The sequence below is a fragment of the Sapajus apella genome, unplaced genomic scaffold, assembly GCF_009761245.1.
Source record: "Sapajus apella isolate SASKATOON/1434 unplaced genomic scaffold, GSC_monkey_1.0 scaffold2, whole genome shotgun sequence".
Classification (NCBI taxonomy): domain Eukaryota; kingdom Metazoa; phylum Chordata; class Mammalia; order Primates; family Cebidae; genus Sapajus; species Sapajus apella.
Window position 1 is genome coordinate 63788524 of NW_022436942.1, and position 19556 is coordinate 63808079.

At 43.0% G+C, this 19556-nt stretch overlaps 1 long non-coding RNA gene across 2 annotated transcripts in view; it reads left to right on the forward strand.

Moving 5' to 3' along the window:
* The window catches only part of LOC116566078, a 26471-nt gene extending 8898 nt beyond the window's left edge, over positions 1 to 17573 (forward strand). Inside the window, exons 2-4 of one of the 2 annotated variants that reach the window (XR_004275720.1) lie at positions 9428 to 9553; positions 10634 to 10797; positions 14629 to 17573. This is a non-coding gene — a long non-coding RNA (uncharacterized LOC116566078). Of the gene's footprint in view, positions 1 to 8859; positions 9554 to 10633; positions 10798 to 14628 lie in introns of those variants that run through there. The other variant, XR_004275719.1, reaches the window with a different exon arrangement.
* The last annotated feature ends 1983 nt before the right edge of the window (positions 17574 to 19556 follow it).

The following is a 19556-nucleotide window of genomic DNA, read 5'->3' on the forward strand; positions in this document are numbered from 1 at the left end:
CCTTCCTTCCTACCTTCCTTCCTTCCTTCCTTCCTTCCTTCCTTCCTTCCTCTTGCTTGCTTGCTTGCTTATTTGCTTGAGAGGGCCTTGCTCTGTAGCCCAGGCTACAGTGTAGTGATGTCATCTAAGCTCACAGCAACCTCTGTTTTCCAGGCTCAAGTGATCCTCCTGCCTCAATCTCCTGAGTAGCTGGGACTATAGGCACATGCCACCATACCTGGTTAATTTGTATATTTTTTGTAGGGATGAGATTTCACCGTGTTGCCCAAGCTGGTCTCAAACTCCTGGGCACAAATAAGCTGCTTGCCTTGGCCTCTCAAAGTGCTAGGATTACAGGCATCAACCACTGTGCCTGGCTAATAACTACTATAATTTTAAAGTTTCAATGAGTCCAGATGATATTTTGAGATGCTCTGCCAACTACAAAGTGATTTAAAAAAAACTATGATCTCTATTCATGCAACCTTACAGGAACTGCTTACACTATTGTGGTTTGTGGTCCACATTCATAATTGAATACTCTTTGGTTAGAATTAGTAGAAATAAAGATGCAATTATTCCTAAGTTCAAGGGCCCCCTGAACTCTGTCAACAAATACTTTGAAAGTGATGAGCACCTGGAATCTAGCTCTTCATCTTTTTCCCTTCTAGGTGGTGTCCCTGTCACCTTGCAAGCCTGTAGCAAAGATTCTCCTTGTCTCAGCCTACATCAAATCTTCCCTTAAATACTACATGATGTGGTGGGCCAAACATTGGTTTTGAGCCAGAAGGTCCATGGTTTCAAATACATTCCTCCCAACTTAATTTTAATCTAATTCTTATTGATCACATTTATAAAACCCACTTCGTAGGGCTACAGTGAGAATTAGAGATGGTATATATGACGTGGCATACAGTAGGTCCTTAATAAAGATTAAATGTCATTTATTCCAAGTTGTAAATTACTTCTTTAAAATTTTTTTTTTTTAGTGTTTTCCCAGTTAAGAGATATTTGTCTTAATGAGGAGTCATAGCATTTCAGACACCTGCTGGAGAAAGAAAGAGGATTGGATGGGAGTAGTAATAATTCCTAAATCACTCCATGTTGGAGCCAAATAGATTCATTCATTCCTCAGTCTTTCAAAGAACTTGCTGAGCACTGCACCTACTGTGTGTGCTGTTGGAGCTGGAGGAGCATTGGGAAGGCCCTGGTGGAGTCTGGGCAGAATTTCAGCAGCTCGTCTCCTGAGGCCTAGCCAGCCAGTTATTACATGGTAATGACTGGGCCAGGCAGAAGGCAGGCTTGATGTCTGCAGATCCTCAGCCACTTCCTTGAGCATGGCCTGTGCCCTGTCTAATGTGAGCCCTGGGTGTTAAAAAGATGGGCAGACAGGTGGGCCAACACTCTCCTATGCTATCCTGGCCCTTTCCTGGGGCCTGTCCCTAATAAAGCCTATGTGTGTGAGTACCTGTGACACATGTAATGAGGACCTCTGTTTGCCAAGTTTGCTCAACCTGCCATGCTCTGGGTTTGCTTTGGAGTAGTCTGCAAAGCCACAGACAAGCCCTCCGGCATCCCCTTCTTCCCATCTCTTTGAGGTTAGAGCTGGCATTAGAGGGCTCTGGGACCTTGTACCAAGGGGACTATAGGTTTGGAATTTTATTGCTTTTCTCCAGGGTCTGTAGATAACAGTCAGGAAAGCTGCAACTGGGTCTGCTGTGGTGAAGGAGAACAGAGAGTTGAATCCTGGCTCATGCTGTCTAAAACACAAGCTCCCTGAAAATAATTCTAGCTTCATGTCCCACCCCTTTGATAGTGACATAATCCTTGTGAAGTTGCATCAAGATACAAGTAAAGCAAGGGATTTAAAGTCAAGTATCCGGAATTTAATTATGTTCTATTTCTATCAACTGCTAATTGTGTGACCTTGGGCGAGGCACTTGATCTCTCCAGGCCCCAGGTTCTTCACAGAGTGTACTACACATGGATAACAGGGCCTCCATTTCAGTGAGACAGTGGGAAAAGAAGCTCAAACCTACCCCCTCTCCTTCCAAAGCCCATGAACATACTCCAAATGTCTGAATCTTCTCCAGTTTCCAAATGCAGTCTCTGTGCTGTACCATGCCAACTGAACATGAAGCCCCGTTCCTTTTGAGAGTTCTACTTATAAAGAAGCAAGGATAAGGTTAGTAAAATTAACCTAAGTGCTTTGGTTTATTGCTTTTTATTTTACTTTGGTTTTGACGGGAGAAAGAGAGATGAGAGGTTTACAGGACAGACATTTAATCAGTTCAGAAGGGTAGAAGGTATTAGACCATCTATAAAATATCCTTTCTTCCCTCCACCATGAAGAGTCTCATTGGGTCCTCACCTTACCAAGTCTAAGTCCTTCTCTATCTTTGCATCCTCTTTCTTTATCCTCTGTCTTCTCTTCTCTTCACTGGTCTCAGAAAATTCACCCACTTGCCTCTTGCCCAAGGTAGCGAAGCTTCCCCTTTCTAACACTATCTGTGTCAACATTCCTGCTCTCATGATTCTCAGCTATCCCAAGTACCTCAAAGCATTTTCCTGCAAAAGACTGTTCTCCCTCTAAGTGGATTTTTTGTGCTTAATGTTAATAATAGTAGTAATTCATCAAATAACATGAAAGATGACAGGAGATACTGAAAATGAAAGTATTTTAAAACACAAGATGTTGTACATATTTATCCATCCATCCATTCATTCATGCAGTGGACATTTGTGAAGACTTTACTAGATGCTGGAGATTTTGAGGTAAACAAAATGCCTTTAAGGAATTCATGGTCTAATGAGGAGCTGGAAAATAATTGCAGTAAAGTGTAATAAATACTATCACTCTGCTACATCTCATGTAAAACGATGGGACAAAAAAGAGAGTGAGAGGTTCACATTGCTATGAATAGAGTAGGTATTTGACGTATAATCTAAACAAAGCAAGTGCAAAGTGTCCTGAGCATTTTGAAGAAAAAAAGCATTCTGTTTCATTGATCTAGTTCATGGAACTATATTGACAATGATCTGCATCTTTGCTATGTGTCTACAGAGTCAGATCTGTGCCCAAGATCTGCAACTTTCTGCCTGGGGTTTATTTGACCTCTAGAATCTCAGTGTTCTCTTCTGCCAAGTCTGTATAACAACCCTCTATAAGGTTACAGAGACCAAAAGAGATTCATTCACTCGTTCACTCACTCACTTGACAAATGATGCCAGACACTGACCAGGGCACTGAGGTTTTTACAGGGAATGGACAGTGAATTGTTCTTGTTTTCTCAAAGTGAACATTCTGCTGGGGAGATAACACCTATTGCTGCCCAAATCTTGTTAACCAGCACCTAAAAGCTACGCAGCGGCGTCACTCAGCCTTTCTTCTTAGATGGTCTTCTTTCTTCAATTCTTCTACAACTTGTCTCAAAATTCCCTTGCCTTAGAGTCCTTCAGATAGGGGCTGCATGAGGGAACTCCTGGGAGTCTGGGGGATGGCGACAGTCTTCAGGCCCATGGGCCAGCAGGCTGGGTTGGGAGTCATAGTTGGTTTGGGTTGCTTTAACAAAATACCATAGACTGCATGGCTTAAAAAAACATTTATTTCTCACAGTTCTGGAGGCTGGGAAGTCCAAGATCAAGGTGCTGGTAAATTCAATGTCTGTTGAGGGTTCACTTCGTGGTTTAAAGATGCTGCCTTCTTGTTACGTCCTTATGCAGTATTGAGAGAGAAATCATCTCTCTCATGTCTCTTATGCTCCACTGTCATGACCTAATCGCCTCCCAAAGGCCCTATCTTCAAATACCAAGGCATTGGAGGTTGGGGCTTCAATGTATGAATTTTGGGGAAGTATAGAGCAGAGAAAGAGTAGGGAGGGAGTTAAAGATGCTGAAGCCCATGTGTAAATATCTCCTTCTTTTTGCTTCTTTCTGCCAAGGCCACTGGGGAGAAACCCAGCTTTTTAATGATTTCTCCTTTTTGGTTCAAAGTTTACCGTAAGTATGATTTCTTTGTTTCTGATATAATCGTGTCATTGAGTGGCCCAGACATAAATGTCAACAATGCGGCCCTCTGGCTGGAAAGGGGCCCAGGATGCCTGGGCCTGTCATGAAGGAGCGCTGGTGCGGGAGTGGGGGAGCTGTGTAGGGGCCTGGCAGACTCAGCACAGGACATACTCATTAACTATGGGAGGGATAGGATGAGCCATCCAAGCCCTGGGCCTGGCGGAGTTGATGGCTATGTGGTGGGGAGCAGAGTGCGTTTGTATTTCAGGAACTCTCCTCAGCCATTGGACTGGTTTTCCTGGGCTGCTTTGTCAAGCCTGGGTTCTTTAGTTTTTTATTTTATTTTTTTAAGTTCCAGGGCACATGTGCAGGATGTGCGAGTTTGTTACATAGGTAAATGTGTGCCGTGGTGGTTTGCTGCACCTGTCAACCCATCACCTGGGTATTAAGCTACCTGGGCTCTTTCGTTATGACATTTGTTTTTTCCTCGTGGACTTTTATTCTCATGACACATCACGTAAGTGTTGTGAATTCAGGCCTGGGGAAACAGTGTATTGTTTTAGGCATGGGATGTTGGTGGTATATGGAACCTGTTAAAGGAATCAAGTGTGCTGGACTCATAGATGCAAGGCTTGAGGCTTCGTGGTGTGTGTGTGTAATGATGCAGTCAGGTCAGACATCCAGGGGTGGGACAAGGTTGCTGGACTCTCCACCCGGTCAATGCCCAAGGGCTCCTCTCATGTAGATACGGTGGTTGCTGACGGTGCTGTCTGGGGCTGTGCGGCACAGTGGTCGGCTTCCAAATCAGTGCTCCTTCTTTCCACCCCCTTCTCTCTCAGTCTCCCTAGTTTTGAGTGGTTGCTCCAAGTGCCAGTTTTCCTAAGAGCTTGGGTTGGATCCAAGGAATGTAGTCCTGGGGGCTTCATCAGGAATTCTGCTGTAGAGACAGATGCCAGGGAGCTATGTAATTAGAACTTTCTCTGCAAGGCTGCAAGAGGAATTCTGCTCATAATGGCCCTGGGTAGGAATCCTTCTTAGAATTGACTGGGAAAACTGGGGAAGATCTTCCTGCTGTGGCTTAAGAAGGGCATTTATCTTCCTTTCTTCATTGCTTATTCCAGCAATGTGCTCATGTTAAAGTTTACCATGTGCCAATGTTACAGTTACAAAGACAAGAGCTTAGAATATGGCTTAGGAACCTGGTTTTCGTCATTCACTCCTTCTTGCCTCTTGGATTCCCCATGGAGAGATCCTGATTCCCCAGGGTTAAGCACTGAATGGAAACAAAATACTGCTCTAGTGACAGCTGGGCAAGCACCTCACACCTCCTTCCTCTCCATACTGCCTCCCATTCCTGCCAGTATTGCAGGGTTTTCTGGCCAGCTGTGCTGGGGTACAAGACAGACCAGGAAGCCTAAGCAGGTTTCCTATTACCTCCTCCCACAAAGCCAAGAGAGATCTGCAAAAGAAGCCCACTTGTTTTTCCATCCAGTCACAGATATGTGAGAGCTGAAACAGAGCTGATGAGATATATTAGACTTGGCCCACTATGTAGGAAGAGCCCTGGGCATAAGTCCTGCCCTTGAGAGTGCATGGGTACCCAGCCCATAGTAAATTATGGCCCAGCGAATGTATTGTCTCCAGTATCACAAGCTGGGAGCTGGCCTTGACTCCTTCTTCTCAATCCCACACCCAGCCATTCACCAAGTCCTACTCATTCTACCTTTAAAATATATATTTCAGATCCATCTGCTTCTCTCTATCCCCTCTCTACCATCAAAGCCACTACAACCTCATCTCTAGTATAGCAACTGCATCTTCCTAGGTCTCTCCAGATCCTCTCCGCCCCACCCACCAACTGTTATCCACATTTTTGCCAGGGAAATATCTTGAAAATGTCTATCTGGCTAAGTATTTCCCCTATTGAAGCCCTTTGATGTCATCTTGTTGCCCTTGGATAAAAACGTTTTCAGCGTTTCTCATCTTCCACCCCTCCCCGCTTATATTCTGTGTTTCAGACATGACGAACTACTTTCCTTTTTTCCAAACGGGTCATGTTCATACTTGCTTTTTCCCATGCTCTATCCTCTGTGTGGGACTTTTAACACTCTCCCTTCCTGCTTCAGTGAACTCCTACACAACCTTCATGTTCTCAGCTTAGCTGTCACTTTCTCTAGGAAGCCCTCTTCCCTTTTTCTGAGTTGGTGGTCTTCTTACCTGTTTCTGCAGCTGCAGAGATCAGGTATTGCCCTTGTCTGTTCTCTGGCCATGCTCCCTGGCTTTGAGAACAGCAGGGGCCTCCTTGACTTCTGCTGGGCTAAGCACATAGGGTCTTCCTTCCATTCCAGGCCATGTGGATTCACTTCATCTCTTTATGAGTTTGCCTATGGCAAAAGAAAAGGGGGCACTGGACATCATAATGGATGGTGTCCACAATAGCAATGATTTCTTTTAATAGGCAGACATTCCATATATTACTGGTTGTTTTATTGTCTCTCAACAAAATCAAGGGTGAAATGAAATGTCAGCTCTTTAAGTGGTGATTCTATGCTTTTAGGCTATGTCTGGAAACTCCTGTACGGAACACAATTTCACCTCTCTCCTCTTAGGGTGGAAATGCTTGAGAAACCCTGAAAAGATGTTTGTGTTCCACCTCCCCCCCCATGGATCATTAATATTTCAGCCAAGCTTTCAGCAGGAACTATCAGATGATTCACTGTAGAGCCTCTGGGGAGGGTCTAAAATGATGCGTTGTTAATTAGGAGAGAATCTGTATACTCTCGACAGCCAAATGCATCTTTTCCATTCCCAGCATTTCCTGAGCTTCTTCCCTGTGCCAGGCTCTGCTGGGTGCTGGGTTACAGAGGTGACTCAAGACCCAACCCCGCTCTTGAAAGCCTCACCCATACCTAAGATCTACAAGAATGGCATGAAGGAAATGTTAGGAGTTGAGAGATGGCAAAAAGCACAGAGACACACCCAATTACAAGGAGCAAGTGAGAATGGTACATCACATTTACACAGTCAAACCTTAGAAGTGACAGTGTGCAATGACCCCAGAAAGTGTCTCCCAGGCCATGATAGTGCCAAGGGCCAATGTGGCATTAGGAAGCTTTAGGTTACCTCCAAATCTCTAGAATCCCAAATTCTCGCTCTGTCTCCCAGGCTGGAATGCAATAGTGTCATCTCAGCTCACTGCAACTTCTGCCTCCTGGGTTCAAGCAATTCTTGTGCCTCAGCCTTCTCAGTAACTGGGACTATAGGCATGTGCCACCACACTCAGCTAACTTTTGTATTTTTACTAGAGACGGTGTTTCCCATGTTGGCCAGAATGGTCTTGAACTCCTGGTATCAAGTGATCTGCCTGCCTCAGCCTCCCAAAGTGCTGGGATTACAGGTGTGAGCCACTGTGCCTGGCCCACTTCCTTAATGATTTCTAAAGTATTATGTAAACACATTCTCAATCCCCCTAACCCCCTTCATCAGATTGTCCCTCCAAGCCCCTTGCTAATAAGCATTCTGTGGCAATCATTTCTTCCCTCTGGTTCCTTGCTAATTGACAAAAACCCAGCAGTTGATCCTTAGTTGGAAACTGAGACACACTGGGGTTGTCAAAGAGATGGGCACAACAGATTCAGACATTTGGGCTTGTGCACACACACATGCACGTTTCTATGTTCACACAGATACACAGTTCCCTATACCTTGTGATGACTCTATAGCTATATTGTTCTCTGGCTCTGACATGTCAAAATGTCTACAAGGGAGTGAGTAAGCCCCTTCTTTCTGCTAGACACTTGGACACTTGGCAGACTTTTGCAAAGCTGACCTAACAAGGCTCTGGCCCCAGACAATGGGACAATGAGGATTTCAACATTACTTGTAACAACCTGTCAGTGTATTGTAAGTGACTTCAGTACTCTGCTTCTGAAGGAAGGGTTTGTACGCTAGGAATCAGGAAGATATGTGGCGTGGAGTGATAGATGGAGTGTTTAGGGGTGAGGGGAGGAATAGTTGGGGAGAGGGAGCAGGTGCTGATCTTAAGGCCATTTGCAGTGGTGTTGGGAGCAGTGCCAATTATAATCCCAAGAGGCATTATTGCAAAAGATCACAATTTCTAGAGTCTAAATACCCTATCATCCAAAATCCAGAAAATCACAATCCCAAAAGATTAAAATCCCTAATGTTGAAATCTTGAAAGCCAAATTCTGGAAGAGGGATTAGTACACAGGATAGTTGTATCATGTAAGTTGCATCAAGTTAGGTGGAATTATTACCTTATTATTGTCTTGACACTATTACCAAGGTTATTATAACTTGTCAGTGGATTGGCCATGGAGTATGGCAATGGTAAAATCTTCAGTTTAAAGATGCGCCAGTTGTCTGCATTCGTATCCCTTCCAGCTGATGAAATTCCAGGAGTTTTAATGAATGAATGCTACACTTACCTGAAGAATCCAGCAGAGTTACTGACTGGTTCAAAAATAATTGTGCATATGGTAGGATAAGAAGCCACTTATGCAACAACGGACAAGGGGCCATTGTTCATAAATCATCCTTTAAAAATGTAAATAAATGTATTTTAAATAATTTTTTAAACATTATTTTTTCCAGAATTGAATTTTCAAGATTTTCATCTTTTAGGATTGCAATTTTCAATATTTTAGACTTTAGGGATTTTGATCTTTTGGCATTTCAACATTTGGGATCATGGCATTGGCGATTCTTTCAGGATTATGGCCTGTTGAGAAACATTAAGTTTACCCTGCCCTCATGGCTCCTTTGTGGAGGATACCTTTTAGTTTATAATCAGTGGTAGGCGGATAACAGCTGCCTACCTTGTGTATTCTGGAGTCAGGTGTATATGCTGTTTGATTACCAGCATTGTTTCTGCCAAATGTGTGGCCTGTAGATAAGTGCATTCCAAATAGGTACCTGGGTGTCCAAAGCAACATAGAAACACGGCACAGAAGATGGAAAAATCTAATGGGGAAATTGTGTTGGGGTGTATTAAATCACAGAAGAATTTCAAAAGCAGCAGTGCCATGTAGAAAACGAACATGAACATATTCTCCATGGGGAGCCATGCTCTAAAAGAAAAAAAAAAAGCAACTATTCATTTCCATGCAAGACTTCAAAACAGTTGATGACGGTAAAAGTTGGGCAGCTCTTATGGACTATCTCCATGCAATTGCCCATAATCTATCCTTTAATACACTTTTTCATGTCAAAGCTTCTTTTTCGTTTTGATTTTCTCTTTTTTTCATTTTTAAAGTTTTTCTTCCTCCACTACTTAAAATTATCAGTGTTATCTTTTACAATTTGCTATGTTACATATTTCAACTTTGCTGCATTTCCAATCCCGAGGGTATAAATTGTGTAAAGACTTTTTTAAAGAGTTCTAATTTGTTTTATTTTTTATTTTATTTTTTTTTTACAGATTTGACTCCATGAAAGTACATTATCGCAATGTTGGCTTTGTGTGTAAGCATTGTATGTGTATGTAAAAATGTGGAAACTTCCTCAATAAAGAGATGTCCTTTTTGTACATTTGCACTTGTGACAGGTAAAATTTCTCTAGAACTCAGTTCTTTGGGTGACTTGCGTATGCTGTGGTGGTGACCCATTGAGGTTCTTTTATCTGTCTTGTCAAATGACTTAGCTTGGCCATCATGATATTTCAGGTGACTGCAATTATGAAGCTGAGTGCACATAATTACCAACCATAGTGATATGTGTTTATACAATTCACTTTTTGATGATTTCCATATAAATCTGGCTTGTCTGCTTGTGACTCTGATACTCAAGGGACTGTCCTAAGCACACTTGAATGTTTATGCTCCAAAAATATGTATTTTATTATTGCCTATTTTATTGCATAGTTTATAAAGTATTCTGCCGTGTTCTTATATGTTTCTCAAATAAGTCATCTTTTAAAAATGTAAATAAATGTATTTTAAATAATTTTTTAAACATTATTTTTTTCCAGAATTGAATTTTCAAGATTTTCATCTTTTAGGATTGCCATTTTCAATATTTTAGACTTTAGGGATTTTGATCTTTTGGCATTTCAACATTTGGGATCATGGCATTGGGGATTCTTTCAGGATTATGGATTATTGAGAAACATTAAGTTTACCCTGCCCCCACGGCTCCTTTGTGGAGGATACCTTTTAGTTTATAATCAGTGGTAGGCGGACAACAGCTGCCTACCTTGTATATTCCTGAGTCAGGTGTATATGCAAAACACCTGTGTATTGATACGAATCACTTGTCAAAGATCAAACAAATATGTGGATGAATCTCTGCTCGAGGGCTAAGTCCTGGAGAGCTGTCAGCCCTGCAGGCTCTCAGGCTGTTGGTCCCCAGGATAAATCCGTTCTGTTGTGCTATCTGGATGTCTGCCTCTCAGCCCACCTGGGTGGGGGTCTCCCAACCAAGCAGGTTCTTGGTAATGGCCCAAACCTGCTGGAACGTTCCTGATGAAACCAACGGAGGTGAAAATCCTGAGTTTTCATTGTTCATAGATTTGCCTCAGAAGCATGATGATGATTAAACTAACAATAATAGCTATCACTTTTTACAACCGGGATTTTGAGGAGACACAAATCAATACTGCCTCTTTCCCTTCTGATTCTGAACCAAGACAAAGGAATGAGGAAAATGGAGTCCAATCCTCATCTATATGACTGGAGCAAGGACTTGAAATGAGAACCCACAAGGGCTTATTGACTTCCCACCCTGAGACTGGATCTTGGAGCAACCAACCTGCGGGCAAACTGGAATCTACAAAGCCACACGCTTCTCCAGGTAGGGAAGGATGGAGGAAGAGAGGCCAAGTCTCCCTCCTTGAGATCTTTGATGGGTCAGCACCCCCCCTTAAAGAAACTTAGAGGCCTGGCTCTTGTTTACCAGCCAGGTAGCTCACTCTGTCTCCCCAGGGAGTGCTAAGAGATCAGACAAGAGGCCCGGTGTGTTCAGGGGAAAGTTTCCTCATAGCAATAACTATTTAGAGTGGGGCAAACTTGTCCCTCGAATGGTCCCCGTGTTTTCGTCATAGTCAACCCATAATCAGTGTGGATGTGACCATGCCTTCAGGGGGAGATCAGTTCTTTGTAAGGACAGCTCTGTCCCCGCTTCAATAGGCTGCACTTTCCGTTGAAACCTCTGTTCCTTCAGGTCTTCTCCTTGGCCTGCTGGCAGACAGGGGAGACTGTGCCCTTGGAGGGCTCTGAATTGAAGCAAGTCACATGTTAATAAAATCATCTCCAAGGACACCCCGTCCAAGACTCAGAATTATTCCATTTCCTACCTCCTGTCCCAAATGATGTCTAGCTATGTTGCCTAATACAGCACCAAAGCAATTCTGGTCCAGCTGAGGAATAGGTGTGAGGAACGGTGTCTGCCAGGACAGGCACTGCAGGAGAGCCTTGAAGGTCAGGGAAAGCTGGGGCTGGGAGGGGCTTCTGAAGGGGCCCCCTATGCTTCCAGAGGGGAGCTGCTCTTTCAGATTTGGGGCCTGCAAACTCCATTTAGGAGAAGAAGGAGGTTATGAATGAGGGCAAACCTCTCTCTCTCTCCCTCTGCCTTCTTCCTAGCCTTACCCGCTACCCCTCTCTCTCTTCCTCACCCTTCCTGAATTAATGACCCCACCAAGACCTTTTCCAGAGAAAAACAACCAAGCCAGAAATCACCCAGCCTCTCTGACAGCCTGGCCCATCCCTACACACTCATATCTCATGGGCAGTCTCTCCCACGTGTCTCTGGGCCACGGAGAGACTTCCTGTTCATCCACTGTCAGATATGAGTTGTTAGCACTTCTTGGCAAAGGATCTTGACAATTGCCTTGGGAAGGAAAACAGCACCACGGGTTAGTGGAAAGAATGTGGCTTTTGGAGCCAGGCGGACCCAGGCTCAATTCCCAGTTCTGCCACTTAATACCTGTGTGACCCTGGGCAAGTCACTTAACCTCTTTGAGTTTCAGTTTCCTTGTCTGTAAAATAAACACAAAGATGATAATAGAGAGCTTGTGAAACTGCTTTGAAAGCCATTCAATGTGTGAAGTGTGCTTGTGAGACCCATGGGAGGTAGGTTTTAATAGTTTGGAAGATTCCATCACAGCCTAATTGCAGTTTTATCGGCCTCTTCCTTTTGATAAATAATAGGACTTATCCAAAGACTCTGAAATTATGAAATTCCCACAGAGTGTCTGCTCTGCACAAGGAAGCTCCTAAACAGTCTTCACTGGGCTTTCTAATGAATTTGTCTTTCTTTTGCTGTGAGTCCATGCCCACATCCTTCTTAGTGGTAGCTGCTCACTAAAAACATTTTGAAAATGCCCCCTCACAGTGCTCTTTCAGGCATGCTTTTACTAGACTGGCTCTGGTTTGTCATGAATTGTATGTGTCTTGAGGTTGTCTGTATGTGGTGATAGAATTGACAGTGTTAACAACAGGACATAGGTCCACAGGACACGGGAGGCTAGCTGGCCCATTGTCCTTGTGATCCTTGGTATGGGTCTACCCCGTAGGTGACTCAAAGCACCTTTGCGACTCAAAGTCTTACAGGCCAGGCATGGTGGCTCTCATTTGTAATCCCAGCATTTTGGGAGATCAAGGCAGGTGGATCACTTGAGGTTGAGAGTTCGAGACCAGCCTGCCCCCAACCTGGCTAAACCCCGTCTCTACTAAAAATACAAAAATTAGCTGGGTGTGGTAGGGACACCTGTATTACCAGCTACTCGAAAGGCTGAGCAGAAGAATCGCTTGAGCCCAGGAGGCAGGGGTTGCAGTGAGCTGAGACTATGATGCTACATTCCAGCCTGGGTGACAGAGCAAGACCCCATCTCGAAAACCAAAGCAAAACAAAAAAACAAAGTCTTCCAGACTTTGGAGGTTGGAGGGAGCTCAAGTCAGACCAGTTTACCCAAAAATCCTGCTCTGAGGCCAGATGCGTTAGAGAGAACATCTCAGTAGGTCATGTGAATGTTTCCCTGGGGGTACCGCTTAGGCTTATTGCATGCAAGGAAAAGATTTTAACAAGAAAATGCATGTGCTGAAAAGATATTGAGTAGCTTCCAAAATTGATGGAAGACCAGAGAACCAGCCCTGGAAATGCATGTATCCCAGGAAGTTAGGCCACAGCTGAAGATCCCCTTTGCCCTGAGGAGGTGCTTGTTAGCAGGTAGCCACTACGTCACCACTGCTGCCACCACTGCTGCCACCACTGGACCCTCAAGCTTCTAGCACTGAACTTACTGTCATTTGAGTTAAAGTCTCAATGTCCTCTGTGTCATTGGATTGCTTGCTCAGTAGTCACAGACTTGAGTTGGAACACCCTGTTGATACTCTCAGATTGTGTGGTCACGTTCAGGAGCCAGGGAGCCGGGAGAGTCTCCTTTGGCTTTCATAGTCAGATGACTTAATAGGGAGTTCCTCCAAAAGCAGGAAGGTGTTCAAAAGATTAATGTTAAATATACTAGAAAATTAGTAGCTTTAGTGTATTGTATTTTATTCCTTTAGAGATTTTATTTTTATTTATTTATATATTTTTTGAGATGGAGTCTCACTCTGTCGCCAGGCTGGAGTGCAGTGGCACGATCTCAGCTCACTGCAACCTCTGCTTCCCGGGCTCAAGCAATTCTCCTGCCTCAGCCTCCTGAGTAGCTGGGATTACAGGCATGCACCACTACGCCTAGCTAATTTTTGTATTTGTAGTACAGACAGTGTTTCACCATGTTGGCCAGGATGGTCTCGATCTCTTGACCTTGTGATCTGGCCATCTTGGTCTCCCAAAGTGCTGGGATTATAGGTGTGAGCCATCCTTTAGTTATTTTTAAGATTTTTTAGTTTTAGTTTTTAAAAAAATTTTTTTGGGACAAGGTCTTGCTTTGTCGCCCAGGCTGAAGTGCAGTGGCACAATCTTGGCTCACCCTAACCTCCGCCTTTTGGACTGAAGGGATCCTCCCATCTAAGCTTCCCAGCAGCTGGTACTACAGGCACACACCACTACACCTGACTAATTTTTGTATCCTTTTTGGTAGAGAGGGGATTTCACATGTTGCCTAGGCTCATCTCAAACTCCTGGGCTCAAGCAATCCTCACCTCGGCCTCCCAAAGTGCTAGGATTATAGGGATGAGGCACCAGACTTGGCCAATTGATTGTCTTTTAAATACCACTTTTAGTCCTAGAGACAAAAGATATAATTGAAATGTTCTGTTCACCCCAACACTTGGGTATAGCAGAAAAAATACTGACTTGGTCTCAATTTCTCTGTCAATTTCTTCTGTGATGTAGGAATTAAGATAACGATTCTGCACAGCTCACTCCAGGTTGTTGTGAATATCAGATGATATAGAAACATTGCAAACTGTTAAATGCTGTGTCAAAGGAGCTGATGGCATGACAGTATGGCTATTTTCCCCGCCATCTGATAAACCATTGGCAAACAATAGCACTTACATTACAAGCATTTCATTTTCTGGAATTTGGTGATGTTTGCAGGGGCATGGAAAATCGCATTCTGCAATTAAAGTATGCAATGCAATGCTGAGCAATTCACCTGAGGTTACACAGCTGGGAGGTTCAGAGCAAGGATTTACACCCAGGTCTGTCTCACTTTGAATTCTATCTTCTTTATAGGAAGCCTGGTTCTAATTCTCAAAGTTGCGTGAATTGACTAGAAGCTCCGGAAGAGGATTCTCCCCAGGAAAGAGGTAGAAGGAATCAAAGTAGGTGGAGAAACAAAAACCCATTCCTTGAATTCTTAGAATGACAGTTATTTCAGAAGAGCACATTGAGACATCAAGGCTGGAAAACTCAAATGAAAACCCCAGCCAGCCTTCCCAACAAGCCCATGAGGTATTGCACTGAATATTTTTCATTTTGCAGATGAGGAAACAGGGTGAAAGAAGTTAAATAATTTACCCAGAAACATCCAGCTAATATCTTTAAGGCCTGAGATTCAACCCAGGTATATCACCTTGGATTCTTAGTTACAAACCACAGAACCCAATATTGGTTAGTAGAAACAAATAAGTGATTTTTATAAAAGATTGAGTGACCCTGGTGAACCAAACATGAAATGCTCTCCAAGTCACAGGCTGAATCACTGAATTAGTTCAGCACCTTATACTCCTAATGTAACCACTAGGTCACTCATGCTAAAACATCTCCTATGCCTGCCTCTGAGAAATAGATGTAGCTGTTACCACTCTTGTTTAAACAAATTTTTGAGCATATGGCTTCCTCAGAGGGAATAAATTAGTCCATCGAAATGGACTGTTTCCTTAGAGTGGGAAAGTGTTCCGAAATGCTGGGGTGTAAAGACTTTGTTTATTGTTAGCTGAATTCCTAATGCCTACGAAGTGCTTAGCATGTAATAGATGTGTCATAAGAGCATATCAACTTATTGATCAAATAATTCTATCCGATTTTAAAGCTCATGTCCCTAGACACTATACCTCTTCACTATACATCTTCATAGATGGTCCATGATGAGATCTAACACAGAATATGTGATTGCACACCAATGAAATTATATAAAGTCTCTATCCTATATAAAACTATCGTCAATCGTTCACCGAAATGTGCTGTTGTGATTTACGACTACGAGCTCTGAGAGACAAGGACATATCTATCTTGTACCATTATATCATTCATTTTTAATACAAGGCTAAAAATAATTATTAAATAAATGAGTAGAGTGATAAATGAATGAGTTTAAGAGGCAAGGTAGTCAAGATTTGGGAATGCATGCTAAGGTGGTGCCAAGGATGGCATCTCAGTGTTTAGCCTGAACACCTGGTGGGAGGGGGGCTGACATTTACTGAGCACGGGAAGACAAACAGGCTCTGGGAGGGAGATCATGAGTTAGTTTTGGACTTGCTGAACTTTTATGTCTGGGAGACATGAAAGTGCAGTGTTGAGTGGCTTGCTGGATAGATGGGTCTGGAACTGAGGAGCAATGTCTGGAATGGAGGTATAAATTTGCGAGTTGTCAGTGTTGAGCTAGTAACTAAGTTGCAGTCATAGACATGTAAACATATGATATATACAATACATGAAACTACATATGAATCTAAAAATATTTAAATATAAAATTAAATACATGCATAAACCATGTAAATAGTAGAATTGTTATTCATAATATTCAGGAACGAAGAATACATAACATTAGACTGAAAAGTTGATTACTGATTTACGTGGAATGGATACCCAAATGGTAGAGATTATACACTGGAGGTTGGGATCGTTTAATCTCCCAGCAGTCTGCCTTCCAGGACAACATAAACACAGAATCAGTAGTGTGTCTGTGTATCAGAGCTCCTCCTGCTGTGTTACTGGACAGGGAATGTTAGGTATTTCAGACGATGTTCGCTGTGTCTTAGGCATTTCTTTTGTCTGGGAACATTCTGGGGAAGGAGCACAAAGACAGGGCAATGGGAATGTGAAGCTGAGACTCGGAAGGAGGCAGGCAGGAGGTGCACAGGGAAGCCTGCAGAAAAGCTCTGTGGGGACTGAGTCTCATTGCCATCCAAGGAGCCGGAGCCTGTGACCAGAGAGAATCCTTTCTTCTGTCTGTGAAAGGGGAAAGGTGATCAAGAGGTTAACACTGACTCTTCCCAAGCCTCATAGCCTGGGAATGGGCTGAGAACACCTGTGGTCTGAGGTCCTAGCGATCTTTAATTACAGACCATTCATTCATCACTGTGATTGAAAACAATTGTGGATTTAGACAGAGCTCAAACCCTTGCCCTGTCACTAATTTACTGAGCAGCCTTTGATAAGCAACGTATTCTCCCCGAACCTCAATTTACTCACCTTGATGGAGGGAAAATAATAGTATAAGACACATCGTGTTTTGGATATAGTGATTATCTTAAATTCTTATGACAAAGTTGAATCCAGCTCTGCCACCCTGTTACATGGGTAGTCGCTGGCAGGTTTTGGATATGAAGATGATAAGCTCTGATTTGCTATTGAAAAAGACACCCCTGATGCCCTATGGGAGGTCAGAGTGGACACCAGGGGATCAGATAAGTGGCTACTGATCCCCTGATGTCCACTCCCCTAGTGCAGGCATGGAATGACGGTGGATCAAGATAGAAGTGAGGTAGAGGATGGAGAAATAGGCATTTCTGGGTTGTTGTAAAGATTAGTGTTTATTAGGAACTTAATAAACAATAGTTAATTTAATAATTATCATTATAGTTATGACTTTCATCCTTAATAACACTTGTCAATTGCAGAAATGCATTTGGAAATATGGCAAAAGCATGCACATTTTTGTTATTTATGATGTATTAAATAAATTCTCATATAGTGCTTACTTGGCTCTATACTAAGAACTTGTTATCAGTCAGAGTTCCCCAGAGAAACAGACCCAAAAGGAGATAGATAGAGATTAGTTAGATAGATAGACGATAGATGATAGATAGATAGAGAGAGATAGAGAGATGAGTTGGCTTACATGATTATGAAGATTAAGTCCCAAGATTAGCAGTCAGCAAGGTGGAGACCTGGAAGGACCAATGGTATAGTACCAGTCTGAGGCCAAAGACCTGAGAATCAGATTCAATTGATGGTGTGAGTTCCAGTCTGAGTTTAAGTCCAAGCATCCAAAGAGCCGATGGGCTAAGTGTTAGTCAGAGTCGATCTGAAAGCAGGAAAAGGCTGAGGTCCCAGCTTGAAGACAAGCAGAGAGAGAATTCTCCCTTTTCAGCCTTTATCTTCATTCAGGCCTTCAATGGATTGGATGAGGCCCACCCACATTGTGGGTGACAGTTTGCTTTACTCAGTCTGCCAATTCAAATGTTCATCTCATCTAGAAGCCCCCTCACAGACACACCCAGAACAGTGTCTAACCAAATATTGGGCACCCTGGGGCCCAGTCAAATTGACATATAAAATTAACCATCACGGCACTTTACACTCATTGCTTACTTCTAACACGTCTAGTATCCATCTCCATTTACAGAAAAGGAAATAAAGGCTCAGAGATGTCACACAGCTAGTAGATGGCAAAACTGGGTTTCAACCCCACATAGCTTAGGTCAATATTAAACCCGGGAAAAAAAAGGGCAATTCTTAGAACCAGTTTGTGACCAACTCTGTTTTTATGCCTCCTGCAGTAAGTAACTGGCTTGGAATCTCCTGCCAGGGGATGGAACGAAGCTCCTGTACAGCATTCAGTTGCCTCCTCTATACCCCAGGGCCATTTAAGGCACGCCTATTTTGATAATGATTATATGAACATTTGAACTAATGGGCATTTGGATTAAAGGTATCTTGGAAAACTTCTTGTAGTTCTTTGGAGTATATGGTTTCACCTCCAATCAAAACTTAATAATGAAACAAAACAAAATTTAAAAAAATCTAAAACTGCCAAGAGCTCAATTAGTCAGGGCAGACCTTACAATACCAAATCAGGTTGTGTGCGCACTGGAGGAAGCCTGATAAGAAAACACCGCCTAGGATGATTTCTAATTGGCAGCGAGAAAAGAGCCTGAGAACAATAGCTCGGCGGTGCCAAGTCCCTTCACATTTCTCACTAAATCAATGTCTTTTCCCCATCCGGAATGCTCTACCCTTCTGTTGACCCACCCATTTATATAATGACCTTTGGGACTTGGCTGAAAAGTTAGCTCCTGCTAAATGCCTTTCCCACCTATCATCAATGTGCTTGGAGTTGACGGATGGAATCCTTACTCTTTCAGTGAGGGTCTGTTGGGTATCAGACACTCAGCTAGCTGCTGAGAACACAGTGGTGGGCTAGACACCATTCCTGGCCTCCCAGAGCTCAGAACTTTCTGTGATGATGGAACTATTTTATGTCTGTGTTGCCTTTCATAGAAGCCACTAGCTGTGTGTGGTATTGAGTGTGTGAAAAGTGGCTAGTGCAACTGAAACATTGTTTTAAATTTTAATTTTGCTTAATTTCAATTGAAATAGCCACAGGGGGTAAATGGCTACTGTATTGGACAGCACAGATCTAAAGCAAATGTCTGATAATCAAGAAAGGACTGCAGCAACGTCTTCAGGAGCTGCGATGGAAATCTGTAACAGGAGATTGAGGGAGGAAACCAAGGTTTGCTGCTCAGCTCTCCTGGGCAAAGTTAATGTCATTTAGAGCAGCAGTTATGCAGAGCCTCTGGAGTCAGCTACCTGCATTCAAATTCAGGTGTTTTTTTTTTTATCTCTTAATTCCATGATTTGAGGCAAATTACTAAAATCCTGTTTCACAAATGATGAGTCTCAGTCTCAGACTCACCAAGGCCGAGGGGAGTGGAGCTGGAGAAAAGGCAGGTTCAGGATGTGGCCAATCTCCCATCAGCATGCATGGCAAGGTCCACACACCATTAATTGAAATGGCTCTCCTTGCTGAGAATCACATTCCAGCCACACTCCCCATGGGGCTCATTCCTATCGCTCACTGGCATGTATATGCCCTCGCTTCAAAATAAAATTGTTCTATTTTTAAAATTTCATTACAAAATATATTACTGACCATTATTAAGAAAAATACAGAAATTGTGAAAAATTATAAAGAAGAAATCACAAATTCTACC